The sequence below is a fragment of the Gastrolobium bilobum genome, unplaced genomic scaffold, assembly GCF_033153095.1.
Source record: "Gastrolobium bilobum isolate Gb01-03AN ecotype WA unplaced genomic scaffold, APGP_CSIRO_Gbil_v1 utg28738, whole genome shotgun sequence".
Taxonomy (NCBI): Eukaryota; Viridiplantae; Streptophyta; class Magnoliopsida; order Fabales; family Fabaceae; genus Gastrolobium; species Gastrolobium bilobum.
Window position 1 is genome coordinate 573,004 of NW_026898759.1, and position 22,816 is coordinate 595,819.

The 22,816-nt window shown below is 37.4% G+C and overlaps 1 non-coding gene across 1 annotated transcript; it reads right to left on the bottom strand.

Annotated features, from left to right (window-relative positions):
• Positions 1-1,082: 1,082 nt before the first annotated feature.
• On the bottom strand, positions 1,083-1,188 carry LOC133283909 (small nucleolar RNA R71). Its single transcript, XR_009747844.1, has one exon. It is a non-coding gene; the product is annotated as a small nucleolar RNA R71 (small nucleolar RNA).
• Between the last annotated feature and the right edge of the window lie 21,628 nt (positions 1,189-22,816).

The following is a 22,816-nucleotide window of genomic DNA, read 5'->3' on the forward strand; positions in this document are numbered from 1 at the left end:
ACTAAGGGATTAGGATTCCAATTGAGATTAAAGGGTTAAATTGTCAAGGAATTGGAATTTAACTAATTAATTCCAGAAGATAATTATCTGAGAATTTATATAAATAAGTATTTTTAAATCAATCCAAAGTAAGAAGTAGGGATCATAAGGTGAGTGCTCTCTAACTACAATGCTTTTCTCACATTTACAAAAAGCAATTCTCAGTTTATTGTTCTATTTCTTATAAACAAAATTACAAAAACAAGTCTTTATTTTTAGTGCTCACTTTTACACAAATCGACATTATTTGTCACAAACCTTTTGAACTCTTCCATTCTTAAAAGGAACAATTAATTGATATACGATCACAATCCCTGTGGAGACGATACTCTACTTACTTTCTATATTACTTGTGCGATCGGTATACTTGCCGGAGAGCATCAAGTTTTTGGCGCGGTTGCCGGGGATTGGCGTATCTTTTATCAATTAATTTTGATTTTTAAGATTGGATTTTTATTTTTATTTTTTATTTTTGATTTCTCTGCGATTCTTGAACAGTGCTACTAATCCCTTTTCTGAGTTGTATGCGAGGTAAAGAGCCAGAATTTCCACTAGATTTGGAGATTACAAAAATGAAAAGAGGAACTGAAAACTTGCTCGGAAGAAGCTTGCATTCAACGAGTTAAGAGTTCTGTTTGAAGAAGTACACAAGATGGCAGACAACAATGATGCGGACAATCCGCTCATGGATACCATTCTGATGCCACTATTCAATAGGCCCAATTCAAGTATTGTCCATCCTGAAGTTGGCAACAATAATTGGGAGCTCAAGTCTGATAATATTCGACTGGTAGAGAGAGCTCAGTTTGGTGGAGAGGTTGATGAAGACCCTCATAGGTTCATAAACAGATTCCTGATGATTTGTGACTCGACCAAGCATCCTCAAGTGTCCAATGATGTAGTCCGGCTGAGACTGTTTCCTTTTGCTCTTAAAGGAAAAGCTTTGAATTGGTTGGAGAGGCAGCCTGCGAGAAGTATACCTTTATGGGAAACCTTATCAAATAAATTCTTTATTGAATTCTTCTCAATGGAGAGGTACAATCAAATGGTGAATGATATCACAAATTTCACTCAAGCTGAGGGTGAAACTATGTGTGCAGCCTGGAACCGCTTCAAAGATCTAATGAGGAGATGTCCTCATTACCCCATGACCAATGGTGATCAAGTCCGAATCTTCTTCAACGGATGCAAACCGAAAATCCGGATGGTTCTGAATGGTGCAGCAGGTGGTAGCATCAAACCGATGAGAGCAAATGAGACTCTTGCATTGATTGAAAGAATGGCTGCCAATGAAAATGAAGGGTTGTCATCTAAGTCTAAGAGAGGTATTCTTCACCTGCACAATAAAGATGCAGTGCTAGCTGAAAATAAATTGTTATCACAACAAATGGCACATCTAACATCGAGGCTTGACAAAATGCAACTCTCTAGTGTCCAAGCCCAAGCTGCTTCAGTTGTTTGTGAGTACTGCAAGGGTGACCATGAATCCAATGATTGTTCATCTATATTATCTTCTGACTCCCCTCAACAAGTGCAGGTGAATGGGGTATGGTATGATCAAAGATCTCCGCCACGAAACAGTCCGAGGAATCAGAATTTCCCTTCTGGAAATAGCAATTTTCAGAGGAGAGGTCAAGGAGGTGGTCTTGATTATAGTTCTAACAATTATCTGCAACCTTCACCAATTCCAGCTAAGGAACCCTCTGATTTGGAGAAGCTAGTGGGACAGATGGCTCAACATTCCAATGCCTTCATGGAAGAGACTAGGGCTAATACCGAAAACATGAGTGCTTCTATCAGAAATCTGGAGAATCAAATTGGCCAGCTGGCCAAGCAAATTGTTGATAGAACTCCAGGTACTTTCCCTAGTAACACAGTCACCAATCCAAAGGAAGATTGCATGGCCATCACAATTAGAAGTGGTAAAGTACTTCCATCTCCTGAAATTGAAAAGAAGCTAGATATTGCAGGTGAGCCCGGAAAAGAAAAAGAAATTGAAAAACCTGCTGAAGTGGAGAAGCCAGTTGAAAAGAAGAAATTTGAGCTGAGTCCTGAATATGTGCGAGCTATGGTACCTTATCCTGAAAGATTCAAGAAGGATGCTCAGAAGCAACAGTATGGCAGATTTCTTGATATCTTCAAGAAGTTGCATATAAATATCCCTTTTGCTGAAGCCTTGGCTAGCATGCCAAATTATGCCAAGTTCATGAAGGATTTGTTGTCAAAGAAGCACAAGTTGCAAGAATGCCAAACGGTGACACTCACTGAGGAGTGTAGTGCTATTATTACAAAGAAGTTCCCGCCTAAGCGTCATGATCCAGGGAGCTTCAATATTCCTATTGAAATTGGGAACACTAAAATTGGCAGGGCATTATGTGATCTAGGGGCTAGCATTAATTTGATGCCCCTTTCTGTTTATAATTCCTTGGGAAGCACCGAGTTGAAGCCTACTTTAGCATCTCTTCAACTTGCTGATAAGTCTGTGAGGAAGCCTAGTGGTATTATTGAAGATGTTCTTGTGAAGGTGGACAAGTTCATCTTCCCTACTGATTTTGTGGTGCTAGACATGGAAGGGGGAGCTGAGATGCCTCTTTTGATGGGTAGACCTTTCTTAGCTACATCTCGTGCACTGATTGATGTTGAAAACGGGAAGCTCGAGCTAAGAATGAATGATGAAACCGTTACTATTCACATCTTTGATTCTATAAAACAGTCTTCTCACAAAGACGATTGTTTTAGTCTTGAAGTCTTAAGGGAAGAAAAAAATATAGCGGTTGAGGTTCCTGAAAAAGCAGATGATTGCAAAGAAGATGGTACCTCAAAAGTGGAATTGAAGGAGCTTCCTCAAACTCTAGAAGATATCTTCTTGGGTAATAAGGAGGCGGTAATTGAAGCACTGAAGGAACAGGAGACTGGTTTGGAAGATAAAGGTCCCTCTTCCCGTACCCACAAAATTCTCAATGAAGATGATGACAAACCTGGGAGGAAACCCCAAGGGAGGCGTCATCCTATACTGAAGAAGGTACTAAAAAAGGAGGTGGTAAAACTCTTTTATACGAGTTAGAAGATGTATATGGATCATCGGAGGTTGATGGCCACAACAAGGAGAGGTTTTGACAAGAGACACCGAGACTCTATCTCTCAGAAAAACCAATACTTCAAAAAGTTCTTAACATGGCTTCATGGTTTGGAACAAATCTGGGAATGGTGGTCTCATACACCAAGGCATCCAGTACCACCAGACCCTCCATTTGCTGAGTCATCCCACACTGCTGAGGGGGATGACATGGAGAGTTGATTATATCTTCTTGCTGACGGAGATTTTGTATATTAGTTTATTTTTCTGTTTCGTATTATTTTTTTAGTTACTTTATGTTGGTATATCTCTCTCTGATGTTTTAATATGCGCATTATAGTTTATTCTATATGCCACTATTTGTTCCATTGTGCAGGTTTTTCTTCCTTCTTGTGGTTTAATTATTGCTGAGGACAACAATTCTCTAAATCTGGGAATGGTAGGCTTGCATCTTAGAACTGCTGCAATTCTTCTATCAGGGGAGATATTCTAACTCTTTTAATTTTCTTAGTTATTTTTATAGTTATTTTGAGTGCTATATAAAAAAAAAATATTTTGAGAATGTTTTCTGAGCAAGTCCCAGGTTTAGATATGCTCCCTCTAGCTAATGTGCTTGACTGAATTATTAGAAAACATGTTTTGTATGAACTTCTGGCATGATATTGTATAGGCATGAGTAGATTTCATGATTGCTCGTTTGTCTGAATTTTGTGCTTGAATGATTAACGATGCTTGATGTTTCTTTTGGAAGTCTAGCTTGACATCATAGTTGGTGAGGTTTTGTGCTTAAACACTTATTTTATTTTGAGAGACCTCACTGTGATAGCATTCTAGAACTTGCTCTGTTTCTCTGAGATGCATGCATTGATTGAAATGATTAAGGCAATTTTATTCTGTTAGCCATGGCCAGATAGCCCACCTGTATGATTTCTCCATTGTTAACCCCTTTGAGCCTGAGCCTTTTTGTTCATAATTCCTGATTGATGACTTAGCCTATATCCATGTGACTTACCTTAATTGAGATTGAATTACTGATGTGTTGAAAATAAAACAAAGAAATTGAGGTAAGCTCCACATAGGTCAAGTAATTAGGGGAGGTAAAATTTCATCTGTGCCCTTAAAACAAAAAGGAAAAAGTAAGAAAAAGAAAAAAAAAAGTGAATGTAATAAAAGGTGGCTGAAAGGAATTAATTCTCAAAATTCTGTGGAAATATTAGTGGAGCAAAACAATTGAGTTGAATGTGTTAAAATGAATTAATATCAGTTTTTAATCTCATTGTTGCTTGAGCTACTATCCATAAATTCCTACCCTTAAGCCCGGCCAAATTATATCCATGAGAAGTCCTTTTGATCAATTGTGCATGTGTTAATGTTCCTCATCTTTAGGAACTTGAGAATATGATCAAGCTTATGGTAGTGCTATTGCTGTGATGGTTGAGTGATTGTTACTCCCCCAAACACTTGAGTGCTGAGCGTTATATGTTTATCTTGGTGAGGGGTGTTCAAGCTAGATTCTGACATTTTCATGAGAATAGAAGGCATTGTTAGGAGTTCTTTGCATTGATTCAGTCATGCTTAGCAGAGTGATCTATTGATTTTTTGTGTGATGTTATGTTGGAATAATTGATTGTTTCCTGGATTGAGTCTTGTACATTGCTGGGGGACAGAAACGTTTAAATCTGGGAATGGTTTGATGTGCCTCTGGCAAGTGTAGTTTTCTGTGTTAAAATTGATAAGAATTGAGTCATAAAAGAGCAACTTATATACATATTTGCTTATTATATTGATTCTTTCTTTGTCAATAATATTTCTCACCTATTGGTTGTGTTTATACAGGAAAAATGAGTGAAAATTACAAATTATAAAAAGCCTGTTGACGCGACTCCACATGGGTGTATCACAGTACAATTTCCACCAATATGGCGCAGACCGGCACCATACTGGCGTGGACCCGCACCAGTTTACGAACTCTACACCGGAGGCCTGCAAGTGGCGCCAACTGGTGCCACATTGAAGCTAACCAGCGCCACCATGCCAACTAGCGCCAAACTCATGGCCAAACCATGGCGCCTAGTGGCGCCCAAAAAATAGAAGGATGGCGCCAACTGGCGCCAGTACGTATAACCAGTGCTGACTTTTCAATTCTAACAGAAGCGTGGCGCGAAGTGTCGCCACACTGGCGCCAACTGGCGCCGGTTTGCGGGAAGGAGTACCGTGTTTTCTCAAGGGTATTTTTGGAAGAAAGAAGCGAGATTATAAATAGGATCTTTATGACAGAATTAGGGATCCAGACCTATTCTATTGAAGGGAGACGACGGTGGAGCTCCGAGAGGATTCTGAAGAGCAAGTTCTTCTTCTTCTTCTTCTTCTCTTTTACTTTATGTTTTTATGAATATTGGATTTTTAGCCATGATTATGCTTGGCTAGTTTACTTTTTATTGTAGTTAGGGTCACAAACCCTATGTGAACCCTTGTTACGACGAATTGGTTTATTTTTACTCGTTTATATAAATTGTCTTTATCTCTATCCTGTGCGTATTTATATTCTCTTTATTAGAATTGATCAATCTGATAGTTGAGGATAGTTTGAGGGTTAGAACCCTAGATAGGAATATTGGGGTTTTCATCCTGAAAGGAGGTAGGATAACGGTTCGTATGCCTGCTAGGAATATATGTGTATTGAATTGCAGATGCTTGAATTATCGTGTTCATTGCTTAATTCTCATGAGGGGTTACTAAGGGATTAGAATTCCAATTGAGATTAAATGGTTAAATTGCCAAGGGATTGGAATTTAACTAATTAATTCTAGAAGATAATTATCTGATTATTTATATAAATAAGTATTTTTAAATCAATCCAAAGTAAGAAGTGGGGATTATAAGGTGAGTGCGCTCTAACTACAATGCTTTTCTCACATTTACAAAAATCAATTCTCAGTTTATTGTTCTATTTCTTATAAACAAAATTACAAAAATAAGTCTTTATTTTTAGTTCTCACTTTTACACAAATTGACAATATTTGTCACAAACCTTTTGAACTCTTCTATTCTTAAAAGGAACAATTAATTGATATACGATCACAATCCCTGTGGAGACGATACTCTACTTACATTCTATATTACTTGTGCGATCGGTATACTTGCCGGAGAGCATCAGAGCACACTAGGAAGTCTCGAGTGTATATGGATGGAGGGTGCCTTGGTTAATGTTCTGGGAACACTCCTTGGTTTGGAACCCGTAGGCTATGTGTCGAGGCCACTAGGCCGGATGTTGCGTGGTATTGGTATCGACCATTCCAGCTTCATCGTATTTTGTTCCCTATGCTTCCCTACTTCACTAAATCCCTTGTTTTATCCTGTTTTATTGTTGTATTATATTATTGATATGCATCGAAGTGAGCCATTGGGCGGAGTATTCTTCAGAATCTCTGGGTTATTGAGATATATTCATATATCTCACTCCATTTTGGGGACATTATTTCAGGTAGTGCTAGTGGTGTTGGAGTGGCGGGCAAGAGGCCCGTAGGATGAGCTTGGGCATAAGCTTGTTTTGCATTTTGTGGCCGTTTGACCTAGGCTAGACTTAGGTCATGAACAATGCATATAATTCAGGATTATTGTTGTCATCTTTGTTCATGATGTATTTGCCTAAGTTTAGTCATTTATTTATCATGATTTATTTTGGTGGTTCATTATGTATATTTGGAGGATTATTGTAATATTTGTAAAAAAGCTTGTAATTTGCATTATGGAGACTTGATGTAATATGGAAGTATATATATGATGAAAGGGATATAGGTCTATTCTAGGATGTAAGTTATGTTTTATGTTTCAAAGATGCATGTAAATGGATATTGTGATTGAAATTAGTTTAACTTTGAGAAAGTAAGCATGGATTATGAATATTGATCAAATTGGATATAAATTGTGAAGGGTTGTACGAGCACCTAGGCATTGCTGGTCCTTGAGTGCAACCCATGTTTATTAGGTACACATTGAGGTTAGATAACACACCTTCAAAGGTGGGATTTATTGGAAAAACAAAGGAACTTGGCGAAATTTCTAAAAATTGGCAGAATTTGGGTGAACTTTGGGAGAGTATATCTGCCTCTACAAAAGTCCAATAGGGACGTGCCATACGCCATTTTAAATCTTGAGATGTCAACTAATTTGTGTCAAAATTTGAGAACTAAAGGAGAACCACGTAGCCCTATAGGAGACAGATAACACGGACTGTTCAAAACGCCCCTGCACATGGGGCTGTTTCTGGCAGTTTTTGGAGAATTTATTCCCACTTCGTTTCTTGGTCAAATTAGGTTTATCATATGTGAAATTGAATATTGAGGTGTCTAGTTTACTGTATAAAAATTTGAGAGCAATTGGTTGAGTGGATTTTTCAGAATCGTTGAGAGAGAGCAGACTGTTTAGAGCCCTGTTTGAGGTTGGCTAACAGATTTGCTTGTACAACTTCAAACGGTGATAACCAGAGAAAACGAGAAATTTTTGACTCATGTGATAGATATTTAGAAAGGTAATTAAGTTTATAATAACATACTAAAAGATGAGAGGTTCGCGGCCTGCGAATTCTCCGCAGTAATTAAATTACCGAATCATGTTCATGTATGTAGAAAACGTAAAAGTGAGATTTTAGCTAAGTGGGTTTATGGGAACCCCTTAGTGACTTGAGAAAAGTGTTATATGATATTTAGGCAGTTTAAATAATTATTCAGCAAAGATTTTACAGTTACGGTCACAGTTTTTAATTATTACGCCTTATTATTGTTTAAAATGGTCGCGTAATAAAATGGAAAAAGTTTACTCGCATTTTTATAAATGAATTGCTGTGATTGTAACTGCGCCTAATGTCATAATCAATGTTAACAATACCGGTGTACAACGAGCTGTTACATTTTATGGTATCAGAGCAGTTTTACTAGGGAACTCTGATGATGTCTAACTGTATTTTGTGTTGCTTAACTATCTGTGAACTATTTATGATTAATATATATGTGATTCCTCGGTATGGGTCTGACCAGCTCATTCCTTTGTGTTACATGTACAGATATCATGAGTAGGGCTCGAGGTCGCTGTGGAACTCGAGGTGTAGGTCCGCTAGTACCAGATCCGATTATTGCAGTTCTGAATGCTTTGCAGGCGGAGACTGCTGCAAATAGAACCATGATCGAGAACCTGATGAAAAACAATCAGGATATGATGCATGCCTTCATGACTGAGATGAGGGAAGATAGAGCTCGGCACAGGAGGAATGATTCTCCTCCATATACGGCTACGGTGACTCCTACACCTACGCCATCTGGTACACCTCATCACGAGGGGAGTGGGGCTAGTCGTCATTCTGGTGAGGCTAGTCACCATACTACTGACTCTACATATATCCTAGAGCCTTCTGTTGATCTGACTGTTGTTGCTCAGTCCTCTGGGGTTGCTGAGCAGTTAGTTGATGGTACTGATGAGTAGAGGCTCATATCATTCAGGAAACACAAGCCACCAGCATTTCAAGGGTCAAGGGACCCGAAGGTAGTTACTACAAGGTTGATGGGGATGGAGAAAATATTTCAGGTAATGAGGTGTCAGGATCCCCAGAGACTGATGTATTCTGTCTATATGCTTGAGGGAGATGTCCACGAGTGGTGGTACAACGCATCTCGCCCGTTCACTATTCAGGGAGAGGAACTGACATGGACTTTATTTGAGAGGTTATTTCATGAGGAGTATTTTCCCAGGGATGTCCGGGAAGCTAGACAGGGTGAGTTTGAGAAATTGGTATAGGGTACCATGTCTGTTGATGCATATTTGGCCAAGTTTAATGAATTGGTCAAGTTTATGAATTACGGGGGTGTGCTGTTGACTCCTGAGTTTTATCTGCCAAGTTTCAAAGAGGCCTAAATGAGAAAATTGCAAAGAGAATGTCTAATACTGTTGTTAGAAATTTTGCTGGTCTGGTGACCCAGTGTAAAAGGGTTGAGACCGTGTACGGCAGGTATCCGAAGTCTAGTTCTTCAATGGAGCAGGAAATTAGGAGGACATCTGGTCCTTCTGGAAACAATAATAGACGTGGCTACCATCAGAATAATAATAGAGGTAGGGGGTTACAGGTAAGGCAGCCTCCTGGTCAATTCAAGAGGGGTAGTGGTCAGAGGAGTGGGTTTAATGAAAGGAATTCTGCTCCGCAATGTGATAAATGTAAGAGGTACCATCAGGGTCCTTGTACTGTGGCTCTGAATTCTTGTTCAAATGTGGTAAGGTTGGGCATTTTGCCAGGGAGTGCTATAGTAATACTGGGCAGGCTGCGAATCTGCAGACCTTTCCATCTGCTCCTACGATTGGACGCGTATATACTACTAATGCGCAGCAGACGGAAAAGGTACTGAATCTGGTTAAAGGTATAATTTTCATCTCTAATACTGATTTATCTGTTTTGTTTGATTCGGGAGCGACGCATTCGTTCATGGCGGAATATGTTTCTAAGGGGTTGGGTTTAAGAGTAACATGGAAGATTTCCCCTATGCGTATTACTACTGCTACGGGAGACGTTAGTAATTCCTCCTTTATTTGTAAAGAGGTTGGGTTTGTCTACAAAGGCAGGGGTTACACTATTGATTTAATTATCTTGCCCCTGGCCTCTGTTAATTTTATTTTTGGTATGGACTGGTTGTCTAAAAAAACTGTGCAATGATTGATTGTTGCGGCAAGAGGTTGATATCATCTCACGAGAAGCCCTCAGTTTGTCCGTCTCCGTATTTGTCTGTCTGTCAAACTATTAAAGCCTTGAAGGCTGGTGATCTGGGTTATGTCTTCTTGGGTGGATTGGTTGGTGATATGGAGTTGGAGATTTCTAGTATTTCGATGGTTAATGAATTTGCGGATGTATTTCTTGATGAGATACCGAAATTTCCACTTGAGAGGGAGACTGAGTTCTCGATTGACTTGTTGCCTGGTGTGGGGCCTATCTCTTTGGCTCCATACCGGATGTCGCCACTGGAGCTGGCTGAGCTGAGAAAGCATATTGAAGAATTATCTGCAAAGAACTTTATCAGGCCGAGTGTGTCTCCATGGGAAGCGCCAGTAATATTTGTGAAAAAGAAGGACGGTAGCATGAGGTTGTGTACTGACTATCGACAGTTGAATAAGGTTACAATTAAGAACAGGTACTCGTTGTCGCGTATCGATGATTTGTTGATCAGTTGAGGGGTGTCTGTGTATTCTCTAAGATTGATCTCCGGTCCGGATACCATCAGATCTGGATTAAGCCGGAGGATGTTCCTAAAACGGCGTTCCGATCCAGATGTGGACTCTTTGAGTATCAGGTGATTCCTTTTGGGCTTACTAATGCCCCTGCGGTGTTCATGGACTATATGAATCGTATCTTCAAGCCGTATTTGGATTAGTTTGTGATCGCATTTATTGATGACATTTTAATTTATTCCAAAAGTAAAGGGGAGCATACGAAGCATCTTACAACTGTATTGCAGGTGTTGGAAGATAAAAATTTGTATGCTAAGCCATCTAAATGTGAATTCTGGCTATCTGAGGTGCTGTTTCTGGGTCATGTGATTTCTGCTAGTGGTGTTGTTGTGGTTCCAAGTATGATTGAAGCGGTGAGTGACTGGGAACGACCTAAGACTGTGACTGAGATCAGGAGCTTTCTGGGCCTTTCTGGTTATTATCGCAGGTTTATACATGGGTTTTCTGCTATGGTATTGTCGTTGACCCGATTGACACGAAATGATACTCCTTTTGTGTGGACCCAGGAATGTAAAGACTGTTTTCTGACACTTAAAGAGAAGTTAACTACGGCTCCTGTGTTGACCCTTCCCGATCCGGAAGGTGAGTTTGAACTATATTGTGATGCTTCCAAGAAAGGTTTGGGGAGTGTGTTGATGCAAGAAGGGAGAGTGGTTGCTTATGCGTCTAGGCAATTGAAGCCTCATGAAGAAAATTATCCGATGCATGACATGGAGCTTCCTGTTATTGTGTTTGCCTTGAAAATCTGGAGGCATTTCCTATACAGGATGAAATATTTGTTTGATCAGAAAGAGCTAAACATGAGACATCAGAGATGGGTGGAATTCTTAACAGATTATGATTTTGAGCTTAAATACCACCCGGGTAAAGCTAATGTGGTGACAGATGCTTTGAGTAGGAAGTCTATCAGTTTGTCTCAGTTGATTATGTGGGATAACGAAGTGATTGAACAGTTCCGGGATTTAAGGATAACAGATTTCTTTGCAGGTAGAATGTGTAATATTGAGTTGACACGGATTGAGAATGAGCTATATGAGAAAATTAAAGAAACTCAGATACGAAATGACAGTATCAAATACCTGAAAGGCCAGTGTGGAGTATCTATGAATGAACAGAGGTTATTAATGTATCAGGGCAGGATTGTTGTGCCCAAGGAGCTAGCATAGAAGGTTATGGTTGAGGCCCATAAGGGTCAGTTTGCTATTCACCTAGGTGCTACAAAAATGTATCAAGATCTCAAAGTTAAGTTCTGGTGGCCTGGGATGAAAAAGGATGTTGTTGAGTACGTATTGAGATGTTTGATTTGTCAGAAAGTAAAGATAGATCATCAGAAACTTGTTGGTTTACTTCAGCCACTGGATATACCAGAGTGGAAATGGGAGAGCATCTCTACGGATTTTGTTGTTGGGTTGCCTCAGACTCAGGCTGGTTACAATTCGATTTTGGTTATAGTGGACAGGCTTACGAAGTCTGCGCATTTTCTGCCAGTGCAAGTGGATTTCTCTACGGAGAAGTTAGTAAAATTATATGTAAATGAGATTGTAAGGTTCCACGGGATACCGGTTAGTATTTTCAGTGACCGGGACCCGAAGTTTACTTCTAGCTTTTGGGGAGACTTACAGCAGGCTTTTGGCACTCAGCTCAGGCTGAGCACTGCGTATCACCCGCAGACTGATGGTCAGACAGAGAGGACCATACAGACACTTAAGGATATGCTGAGAGCTTGCACACTGGAACAGGGTACTGCTTGGGACATGTATTTGTCATTAGTGGAATTCTCTTATAATAACAGTTTTCATTCCAGTCTGGGCATGACACCGTATGAGGCATTGTATGGACGGAGATGTCGTACTCCTACTTGTTCGACTGAAGTAGGTGATAAAGAGATATTTGGGCCGGATTTTGTACAAGAAACTACAGTACAGATTGAAATCATAAGAGAAAAGCTTAAACAGGAACATAATCGGCAGAAAAGTTACTATGATAATAGACACAGATCGCTAGAATTTGAAGAAGGTGATAATGTATTTGTGCGGTTATCTCCAGTTATGGGTGTTAGCCGTGCACTGGGCGTGAGGAAGCTGAGTCCTCGATTTATTGGGCCGTATCAGATAATGAAAAGAGTGGGATTAGTGGCCTATCAGCTTGCCTTGCCCCCACAGTTGTTTAATCTACACGATGTTTTCCATGTAACGCAACTGCGGCGTTATGTTTCGGATGAATCACATGTGGTGATACCGGACGATATTGAGATTCGGGAGAATTTGAAGACTCCTGTAGGTCCTATTGAAATCCTTGACCGTAGTGAAAAGAGGCTGAGAAGCAAAAATATTCCAATGCTAAAGATTCAATGGGGAGGGCGTACACCTGAGGAGGCTACTTGGGAACGGGAGGATGAGATTCTCCGTCTGTATCCTGAGTTAGCGGACAGGTATAATTTAATTTTGCGGACAAAATTTAAAAAAGGAGGGGTGAATATAACACCTCGCATTTCAAAAACATATATTAAAATATTAAATATGGATTAAAGGGTAGGATTAGTGAAAATCTTGGAAATTAGGTCAAAATACAAAGGAAGGGTAAAACGGTAATTATCCAAACACGTAATCCTAGGAAGGTAAAATTGAGTAGGAATTCTCAAATGAGAAAAATAATCCTGGAAATGGATTCATAACGAAAAATTGAGTGTTTAGGCAAGTTTCGGAAAATTCGGTGAATAGTATTTTTACCGGGTAAAAATATCGCGGTACAGTTGAACCGCAAAGCGTGCCGATTGAATTTTGAGCTCTAGGTTTGGATATAGGTTATAAATGGTATATAGGACTAGGAAATATGATTTTTGATGAAAATTGACGGAAATAAGTGAGTTTGGGGAAGCGTGCCCACGACGCGCATAACAGCTTAAAACTGCAATTTCTCCAAACGACCGGAAAACTCCGGATTCATCTGATCAAGGGTAATTGAAGGACAATGGTTAATGTTAAAAATTAGAGTTTCTAAATAGTTTATGAAATTATGGACGTTTAGCGGAATAGGCAGGAGATTTGAATTAGTTTGAAATCATGTGAGGTGGCGGTGGAACCCACCCCACTTAAGTGACTTAAGCCACATGTCCTCATTACTATTCATTCTCTCCTTCTTTCCTCCCTCACTTATCAAACCCGCGGCCCCCCATTGGAAGACGAGTTTGGCTTCAAAACTTCATTCCTTCATAACTCCCTCAATACATCATCAAATCAAGAAAAGTTTGGCATGAAACTTGTTGGAAATCACCACCCAAACACAACCATGGTAGTCTTGAGCCATGAAACTCCCTAGATTTTGAGAAAACCCCCCAAACCCGCGGCCTTTAGGTGTAGATTTGCACTATTGGAGTTGTTTGGTCCTCCAATGCTTGGATATGTTGTGGAGGAGCCCTAGGCTAAGCTTTTGAGTAAGTTTTAACACTTTCCATTGATTGATTCATGAGATTTATGAATTGTGCCCTAGAGTTAAATGGTATGATTGGTGTAGTTAGAAAGCTCAAATTGAAATTGTGTATTAGATGAAAGTGACTTAGAATAATGTGTTGGAGTGATAAATGTCATAAAAATTATCGGTGAATTTGGAAATTTAACTTAGTGAAATTTGAGCATGGTTTCATGAATTGGTGAATTGATGTGTTGTAGGATTGTGTAATTGAATTGTTGGATGTTTGTATGAGTTAATAGTATGATTGTATGATGTGTGGAGTAGTTGAATTAAATAGAATAACCCTTTGAGGGTAGCTAGGGAGAATTCGGCCATAGGGAGGAAAATTGGGATTTGATGTTGTGAAATTGTGTGAATGATATGTTGTGTTGTTAAATGGTAATTAAAAGAGTTGTGTGATGAGTGGATGCCTTGAAAATCAAAGGAAAAATGGTTGGATTGTATGGAAATTGAAATTGTACGTAGAGTGGAAAAAAGGAAAAAAAATGGTATTGTGATGGTGTAGGATGGAAAGTAGGACCTAAAATGGTGTCCTGGCAGCATTATGATTCTAAAGAAAAATAAAAAGAAAATTTATGAAAATATTTTGGAAATTTACACTATGATGGCCGAACCTACCATTGTGTAGGGGAGGATTTTGACATTTTGTGATTTTGGTGGATTCACCCTGTACTGATGATCCTCGTGTGATCATTGTAGGTTGCCTCCCGCGAATTTGAACACTGAACCGTGAGCTCAGTGGGTTTCCCTTGGTCCCAAACCAAAGGGATTGTGGTAAGTACTCTTGAACCATGCATGTATGCTTGAAAACTTGCATGTAATTGATGAATGGAAATTGAATTGGGAATTTCTTGTGTGTAGGCATTTCTGTTTATACCTAGCTCGGGAACGTATTGCATTGGAGCTGTGGAAGAGGAGATTATTCAGGTAATACCTTGGTACTGGGGTTTGATCCCCGTGTGTGCTCCACCATGCCCGTTGAGGGTAATGGTAGGAAATGTATGTGAATAATATAGGATAACATGTTAATGCATATTGTATGTGTTGTGGTACATAGGATGTACCGCGTCTCTGGCCAGTAGATTGTTGCCTTCGGGCGTTACGGACTTCCACTGGATAGGTCTCCATGAGGGAGTTCCAGGTGTCCTGGGGTCGTGGTGTGTCATCCGTAGAGGAGCACAATAGGAAGTCTCAGGTGTATATGGATGAAGGGTGCCTTGGTTGATGTTCTGGGAACACTCCTTGGTTTGGAACCCGTAGTCTATGTGCCGAGGCCACTAGACCGGATGTTGCATGGTATTGGCATCGACCATTCCAACTTCATCGTATTTTATTCCCTATGTTTCCCTATGCTACTAAATCCCTTGATTTATCCTGTTTTAATGTTGTATTATATTATTGATATGCATCGAAGTGAGACATTGGGCGGAGTATTCTCCAGAACCTCTGGGTTACTGAGATATATTCGTATACCTCACCCCATTTTGGGGACTTTATTTCTGGTAATGTCAGTGGTGTTGAAGCGGCGGGCAAGAGGCCCGTAGGATGAGCTTGGGCATAGGCTTATTTAGCATTTTGTGGCAGTTTGGCCTAGGCTAGACTTAGGTCATGAACAATGCATGTAATTCAGGATTATTGTTGTGATCTTTGTTCATGATGTATTTGCCTAAGTTTAGTCATTTATTTATCATGATTTATTTTGGTGGTTCATTGTGTATATTTGGAGGATTATTGTAATATTTGTAAAGAAGCTTGTAATTTGCATTATGGAGACTTGGTGTAATATGGAAGTATATATATGATGAAAGGGTAATAGGCCTATTCTAGGATGTAAGTTATGTTTTATGTTTCAAAGATGCATGCAAATGGATATTGTGATTGAAATTAGTTTAACTTTGAGAAAGTAAGCATGGATTATAAATATTGATCAAATTGGATATAAATTGTGAAGGGTTGTAAGAGCAGCAAGGCATTTCTGGTCCTTGAGTGCCACCCATGTTTATTAGGTACACATTGAGGTTAGATAACACACTTTCAAAGGTGGAAATTATTGGAAAAACAAAGGAAACTCTGGCAAAATTTCTAGAAATTGGAAGAATTTGGATGAAATTTGGGAGAGTATATATCCCTCTACAAAATTCCAATAGGGACGTGGAATACGCCATTTTAAATATTAAGATGTAAACTACCTTGTGTCAATTTGAGAACCAAAGGAGTACCACGCAGCCCTATAGGAGACAGAGAACACGAACTGTTCAGGACGCCCCTGCACATGGGGCTGTTTCTGGCAGTTTTTGGCGAATTTATTCCCGCTTAGTTTCTTGGTCAAATTAGGTGTATAATATGTCAAATTGAATCTTGGGGTGTATAGTTTACTGTATAAAAATTTGAGAGCAATAAGTTTAGGGTATTTTCCAGAATCATTGAGAGAGTGCGGACTGTTTAGAGCCCTGTTTGAGGTTGGCTGGCAGATTTGCTTGTCCAACTTCAAATGGTGATAACCGGAGCAAATGAAAACTTTTTGACTCGTGTGATAGCTTTTTAGAAAGGTAATTAAGTAAAGAATAACATACTAAAATATGAGAGGTTCGCGGCATGCGGATTCTCCGCAGTAATTAAATTACCAAACCATGTTCGGGTGTGTAGAAAACGTAAAAGTGAGATTTTAGCTAAGTTGGTTTATGGGAACTCCTTAGTGACTTGAGAGAAGTGTTATATGATATTTAGGTAGTTTAAATAATTATTTTGCAGAGAGTTTACAGTTACGGTCACAGCTTTTAATTATTACGCCTTATTATTGTTTAAAATACTCGCGTAATAAAATGGAAAAAGTTTACTAGAATTTTTATTAATGAATTGTTGTGATTGTAACTGCGCCTAATATCATAATCAATGTTAACAATATCGGTGTACGATGGGTTGTTACTTATGCCGCAAAGAGTTTACAGTTATGGTCACAACTTTTAATTATTACGCCTTATTATTGTTTAAAATGCTCACGTAATAAAATGGAAAAAGTTTACTCGCATTGTTATAAATGAATTGCTGTGATTGTAACTGCGCCTAATATCATAATCAATGTTAACAATAGGCTGTTACAGTATACTACTAGCAAATAAAGTTACAAAAAATTTAAAAATGAGTTCTGCATGTTTTTCTGACAAGATGAAATTATTTTGGATTTTTTTTTGTTTTTCCTTTTTATAAAAATGCATGACCCGACCGGGTCACTGATTTTGGCCGAGTTTTGATTGGATTTGACTGGGTCTAATACATGGTTGATCTGATGCTTGACTCGAATCGGTCCGATGACAGGTTCACCAGATTTTGGGTCGACCCGGTCGGGTCGGGCCAGATTTCACAACACTGTTATAAGGGGCTAGGTGGAAAAGTGCCCATTTAATAAACTTGTAAAGGCAAAATAACATCAATATGATTTTGACTTTCCAATTTTTAGTTTTTTTGTCATTAAATCTCTTAAATAAAAGGCTTTATAGAAGAAAAATAAAGTAATATATAATAATCATCCGCCATGTATCACCTTATAAGGTTTTAGGTGGAATAATGCCCTTAAATAAACTAGTAATGCAAAATAACATCAATGCGGTTTTGACTTTTAAATTTTTGATTTTTGTGATTCGATCTCTTTAGATATAATGTTTTCTATAAAAAAGGAGTAATATATAAGGGTTCTCTTTTTCTGCAGTTACTGCAAATAAGTTATCTGCAGTAAGCCCAATATGATGTCATTTTGAGGCAAAAATCATGATATTTTTGTAATTTTAATTTATTTCAGGGTTATTATAGTCTTTATAATTATAATTTTTTAATTTTTTAAATCTCAAAACAACGTCGTTTTGGAAATAAATGCAGATAACTTATCTGCAGTAACTGCAAAAATATTTTTTTCAATATATAATCGTCATTGGCCATTAAATTTCCATAAATGCAAGGCTCAGAAGCCTACAACCATCACTTAATTCGTAAAATAAAAAAAATAAAAAGATAAGAAAAATATGAAGATTTACATGATTGAAGTTTTCAATTTTCAACAGTCTACCATTAAATTACGCAGAAAGCAGTCCTATGCCATTGAATGCCCTTAAATATATAGCTTAAAAGCCGGAAACTATTATTAATTTTTTAAATGAAAAAAGTGAAAAAGTCACAAAAAAAAAAGTCTTTCTTAGAGAAACAAAAATCGTCATTAGCCACCTATCACCTTATAAGGGACTAGTTGGAATACTGCCCTTGTGAATAAACTTATAACTGAAAATAAGATCAAGTGATTTTTATTATTCAGTTTTTAATTTTTGGTCATTAAATCTCTTTACGTTCTTGTTTGAGAGCTCTTATTTTTAGCTTAACTTCTCCTTGTAAAAAAAAGATTAGTCAAATATAATTTTAAAAAATCTCTCATCATAATTTTTTTTTTTTTTATAATGAAAAATAGTTAAAAGCTCCTAGGAGGAGCTTTTTGTAAGATGTATGTCATTTTTTTGGAGTTCTCACATATATTTTTCAATGATACCCTTATTCTAAACTTTTATTTATATATTTTATCATTTATATTAATAATTTACCCTAATGACAAATCATTGTTCTCCCTCCCTTCAAAACTCTAAGAACAACTTTATACCATTATCAAATAGATTTTAGCTTTATCTTTAAGCTCAATTTTTTTAACTTCAACATAAAAATAACTTTCAGCTTAAAAAAGATGTGTTAAACTTGCTCTAAATAGAAGGCTTTCTAAAATAAAAAAAGAGTAATATATAATCGTCATTAGCCTCTTATCACCTTATAAGGGGCTAGGTGGAATAATACCCTTTGAATAAACTCGTAAATGAAAAATAAAATCAAAGTGGTTTTAACTTCTTGGTTTTTAATTTTTTGTCATTAAATCTCTTCAAATAGAAGGCTTTCTTGAAGAAAAGAGTAATGCATAATCGTCATTAGTCACCTATCAACTTATACGGAGCTAGGTGGAGTATTACCACTATGAATAAACTCATGAATGCAAAATAACTTCAATGTGGTTTTTGTAACATCCTGGGCGCTGACGAGAACGGGGAGTGATCCCCGGTGCGAAAGTGCATGGACAAGGAGCGGCTCCTAGCAAGCTTTCAGCGATGAGGGTACATGAATGAATCAAATCAACACCCGAAAGAGAGGGATTCCAGAGACTGTGCTGGTATGGGACGGTACAGTTGGGAATAACTTATAAGAATTAATTGGTACTACCTATACTAACAAGATGCATCTGCTTTTCGGTAGCCCGAATCGGAAGAACTCCACAGTTAAGCGTGCTTGACTTGGAGCAATTCTAGGATGGGTGACCTCTTGGGAAGTTTTCCCGAGAAGTGTGCGAGTGAGGAAAAAGCACACTGAAAAGTCTCGTGTTAGTATGTAGGGATAGTCATTGATTCTTGAAGCGGTCAGGCGTTACAAGTGGTATCAGAGCAGAGCCTCTCTTCTTGTAACAGCCCGTTGTACACCGGTATTGTTAACATTAATTATGATATTAAGTGCAGTTACAATCACAGCAATTCATTGATAAAAATGCGAGTAAACTTTTTCCGTTTATTACGCGAGCATTTAAAACAATAAGAAGCGTGTTATCAAAAAAAAAAACAATAAGAAGCGTAATAATTAAAAGCTGTGACCGTAACTGTAAACTCTTTGTGGAATACTTATTTAGACTAATTTTATAACTTATTTTAGTTACTACAAGTCACTAAGGGGTTCCCATAAACCGTCTTAGCTAATTTCTCAATTTTACGTTTTCTACCAATCCGAACATGGTTCGGTCTTTATTTTTCTGCGGACAAACCACATTCTACAAGCCTCCCATCTTTTGATATGTTATTCTACACTTAATTAAATTTCTAGGAAGCTATCACAAGAGTTACTTCGATCTTGTTTTCCTCGGATATCGCCGTTTGAAGTTGGACAAGCAAAGCTGTCAGCCAACCCCAAAATAGCTCCAAACATCCCTCACTCCACGAATTACTGCAGAAAATACACTCAACCACTTGCTCTAAAAATTTTATACAACAAGCTAGACACCTCAATCTTCAATTTTACACATCATACACTTAATTTGACTAAGAAACGAAGCGGGAATAAATTTCCCAAAACCGGTCCAGAACTGCCACAAGTGCGGCAGTCTTCACTCTTTGCATTCTCCAGGCCGACATTTAACCCAGAATTCTATCCAATTTTACCGCAAGATAGAGGACATCTTAAGCTTAAAAATGGCGTATGGAACGTCCCTATCGGACCTCTGTGGAGGGAGATATGCTCTCCCGAAGTTTGCCTAAATTCTGCCAATTCTACAGAAATTCGCCAGAGTTTCCTTTGTTTTTCCAAAATCCCCAAATTGAAAATGTGTTCTAAGACCTCTAATGTACCTAATAATCAATGGGTGACACATACAAGGACCAACAATGCCTTGGGGCACTTACAACCCAACTCAGTTTATAGTTATTATACAATTCATATCATATTGCTCACTTGATTAATACTTAATATGTTTCAATCATCAAAGTCCATTTACATGCATTTTCTAAGCATACACACAATCATATTTCCATCAAAATTTATCAGAAATCATATTTTCTAGTTCTATAGACCATTTATAACTCATATTTAAAACCTAGAGCTCAAAACTCAATCGACGCGTTTTACGATGCAATCGTACCGCGATATTTTTACCCGGTAAAAACACTATTCACTGCTTTTTCTTAAACTTGCCTAACCACTCAATTTTTCGTTCTGAATCCATTTCCAGGGTTATTTTTATCATCTGAGACCTTATACTCAATTTCCTTCCTAGGATTGTGTGCATGGCTAATTTACTATTTTGTCCTTTCCTTGTATTTTGGCCTAATTTTCAGGATTTTCCCTAATCCTTCCTCTTAATTCTCATTTAATGTATTAATATTTAAACTTAGAAATGCGAGGTGTTATAGTTTTGACTTTTCAATTATTAATTGTCTTCATTAAATCTCTTTAAATAATAGGCTTTCAAGCAAATATATATATAATCGTCATCGGCCATTAATTTCCATAAATACAAGGCTCAAAGCTTAGAGCTTAATTGTTAAAATAAAAAAAAGGAATTTTTTTTATTTTTTTATTTTTATTTTTATTTTTTCTTTTTTCTTTTTTATTTTTTTTATTTTTTATTTTTTATTTTTGTTAACCACGTAATTTTTTGTTTACCAAAAAAATAAAAAAAGAGAAAGATAAGAAGAATATGAAGATTTACAAGAATAAGGTTTTCAATTTTCATTTTTTAACGATCTACCATTAAATTGAAGAAAACAATCCTATGCCATTGAATCTCCATAAATACATGGCTTAAAAGCCGGAACGGTTATTAATTTTTAAATAAAAAACTGAGAAAGATATAAAAAAAAAAAGAAAAAAAAAAGAGTCTTCCTTAGAGAAACAAAGATGGTCATTAGCCACCTATCACCTTATAAGGGGCTAGGCGGAAAAGTTCCCGTGAATAAACTCGTAAAGGCAAAATGACATCAATGTGATTTTGACTTTTTAATTTTTAACTTTTTTCATTGAATCTCTTTAAATAAAGAAGCTTTCTAGAAGTAAAAAAGAGTAATACATATTCATCGTCAGCCATATATCACATTATAAAGTGTTAGGCAGAATAATGCCCTTAAATAAACTAGTAATGCAAAATAACATAAATGCAGTTTTGGCTTTTAATTTTTTTATTCTTGTCATTAAATCTCTTTAGATATAATGTTTTCTATAAAAAAAAGGAGTAATATATAATCGTCATTGGCCATTAAATATCCATAAATACAAGGCTTAGAATCCTAGAGCCATCACTTAATTTTCAAAATAAAAAAAGATAAAGATAAGAAGAACATGAAGCAGATTTACATGAATGAAGTCTTCAATTTTCAATTTTCAATTTTCAACGGTCTTCCATTAGATTATGGAGAAAACAATCCTATGCCAATGAATCTCCATAAATACATAGCTTAAAAGCCAGAAATGATTATTAATTTTTTAAATAAAAAGGTGAGAAAGTAAAAAAAAAAAAAAGGTCTACCGTAGAGAAACAAAAATAGTCATTAGCCACTAGGGGCGACAATATGGGATGAACCCGATGTGTCAACCCGCCAACCCTCCAAAACGGGACGGGTTAGGTTATACATTTCAACCCACAAACCCACCTCAACCCACCCCGCTCAGTTGTGGGTCCAAATGGGTTGGCGGTGGGTCGGGGCGGGTTGGCCCGCGGGTCAGTTTTTATGTTTTTACTAATAGGTAGTATTTTTTTATCCAAGTACTCCCCTAGAAAAAATAAAGAAGAAAAACTTTATTTATGACAAAGTTTATCCATATATGGAGGCAAAAATAATTTCCTAAAAAATATCTAACTGAATATTAGTATACATTTAGGCTTGAGATTAGAAAAAAACTAAGAAAATTGAGAAATGAAAATAAGAAATATCATAAAATTAATAAAATATAATTTATTTTTAATTTTTAATTATTTTTAAGTTTTTAGGCGGATTGACCTGCCAACCCACCATAAAACGGGGTGGGTTGGGATTTTCAATCTATATCAAGATGGAGGACACCCATTTTTGGCAAGTTAATGGTGAGGTGGGTCGGGTCGGGGCGACCTATTTTGCCACCTCTATTAGCCACCTATAATCTTAAAATGGACTAGGTGGAATAGTGCCCTTGTGAATAAACTCGTAAATGCAAAATAACATCAATGTGATTTTGACTTTTCAGTTTTTAACTTTTTGTCATTAAATCTCTTTATGTGCCTACTTGGGAGCTCTTATTTTTATCTTATCTTCTTCTTATAAAAAAAATCTTAGTCAAATATAATTTTATAAAATCTCTTATCATAAAAGAGCATTTTTTATAATGAAAAACAAGTTAAAAGCTAAAAGCTCCCTGGAGGAGCTTTTT